At 39.0% G+C, this 2,000-nt stretch overlaps 1 non-coding gene across 1 annotated transcript; it reads left to right on the top strand.

Moving 5' to 3' along the window:
* The first annotated feature begins 895 nt into the window (after nt 1-895).
* On the top strand, nt 896-1,043 carry LOC134297229 (U4 spliceosomal RNA). The gene has a single exon (XR_010003961.1). It is a non-coding gene; the product is annotated as a U4 spliceosomal RNA (small nuclear RNA).
* The last annotated feature ends 957 nt before the right edge of the window (nt 1,044-2,000 follow it).

The following is a 2,000-nucleotide window of genomic DNA, read 5'->3' as shown; positions in this document are numbered from 1 at the left end:
TAACAAGGGAAAAAGCTCTGCAGGAAATGCCAGTTTATCACAGATCCAGAGCAAAATCGACTTCTCTACTGTAGCCATTTGCTCTTGCTGAAGCACAGCGTAGAATCCCAAATAGGGGCTGCATGGGGCTATTTAAACTCATGGGAGGTAATTGATTACCACAGTTGCTGTCACTTTCTCTTTTTAAAAAATTATCTATGCTTCTAGTACATTGATGAGCATCTCTCCCAGAAATGGGGGGCAGGGGTGACTCTTCATAGTAGTGTGAGGTCAGATTCTATGCTCAATGTAATCACTGTTCTGGCCTTAACCTTGTTCTAAACTGATCATCCGCAAAGTGAGACTGGTTCTTGTAAAACCAGTTCCAAATTGGATTATAGTGTCAGTGTAGAAGATACCTTATTGTGAAGGAAATTATTTTCTTCTGTCCTGGGAATCTTGACCCTGCTGTTTTAGTGTTGGGTTTTTTTTTCCTTTGTGTCTTCTTGTATCCCCCCATCTCCTGTTAAAGTACTTGAGCAGGCTGTTGATACTGTGATGGCCTGGCAATTTACTCCTGCTCTTTTCCTGTTTACAGTGAACCCATATAAAAATGGGCTGATCTGCTTCCAACTTTGTACCAAGACTCTGTGGTGAGTAAAAATTTTTGTTTTCCATTTCAATGATGGTTGTTTGGCCTACTGTGTCTCTGAGTGTCAGGCTCAAACAGCAATGTTCTGAGACTGGCAGGACAGTTGTTCCCATGATTGCCAAAACGTAGCCCTTACTAGTCTTACTGCAGTGAAGACAAACTAAGTTTATCGGTCCTTAGAGGCACCATATGGATTCATAGAAGGACAAATATGAGGTGGAGTTGTTTTGCAAATTAGGAAATTGCCTTGTTGGCAGAAAAACAAAGACAAGACAGTGGCAGCATTGTAGCCAATGACGTTAATCTGAGGCATGATTAATGGTAATTTAAAACTTTTCTCAATATTCTGCCTTAATGACTTGAAACATAGTAGGCATTGGTAATTTTTGGTTGTGTATTTTATTGGACTATATTTAATATATGCATTTTATTGAATGTATTTTATTGTGATGTATTTTAACTGTGTTGTGCCCCACCTTAGGCCATGAAAAAGAGGTGAGTAATTTTAAAAAATCTTATTTATTATTATACTGTAATTATAAAGTTTAAAATGTATCAAATTGGGAGTAGAAATCAGATACTTGTTAGCTAGGATCAGTTTATGTGAGTTTGGAGAACAGATTTATTCATGAAATGCATAGACACTCATAAACATATTAGTACCAAAAGTAACAAATGTACAAGATAGGCAAAGATTAACATAAAATATTAAATAACAAAAAAACCCATTGTTAATTAAAAGACAGAGATGCAGAGAGACCAAATTCAGATGACAATCAATGCATACTAAAACCCTCAACAACCTGCTAACATATAAATAAAAAATGAATGAAGAGATGTTACCTGGGAAAAGAGGTGACTGTAGTTGAATCTCACATCACCTTTAGTGTTGACACAGTATTTCTACAAAACAGGAGGGGAGCAGGCTATGTTACAGAATATAGGAGAGTCCATATGAGGTACAGCTCTTTGTCCTCTCAAACTTACTGCTCAATACAGCAGGTCAGCATTGGTCAATAGAGCTGTGCACAGATCCATTTTTCAAAACGGGCTCCAGCTGATTTGGCTCTTCCAGACAGTTGTAATGGCATGGGCACCACCGCCATTTTTTCGGTCACAACAGACCTTGCAGCTGCTGACCAACAGCTACTTTTGGTTTCATTTGGCTACACATTGAGTGCAGACAGGGAGCTACGCACCTGCATGAAGGTTTCCCTGCCTGTTGAGAACAGAAGAAAGCCATGATGTGTCTTTTAGCCAAGATGGGCCTCCATTTTTCTGTTGAAAGGACCTCCATTTTTCTGTTGCAAGCAGGTTTCTGAGAGAGACAGATCATGCTCCAGTCTGCTGGTGATCTAAATTCTCAGTG

This window comes from Anolis carolinensis, chromosome 2, assembly GCF_035594765.1.
Source record: "Anolis carolinensis isolate JA03-04 chromosome 2, rAnoCar3.1.pri, whole genome shotgun sequence".
Lineage (NCBI taxonomy): Eukaryota > Metazoa > Chordata > Lepidosauria > Squamata > Dactyloidae > Anolis > Anolis carolinensis.
This window is presented reverse-complemented; position numbering and strand designations above follow the sequence as displayed.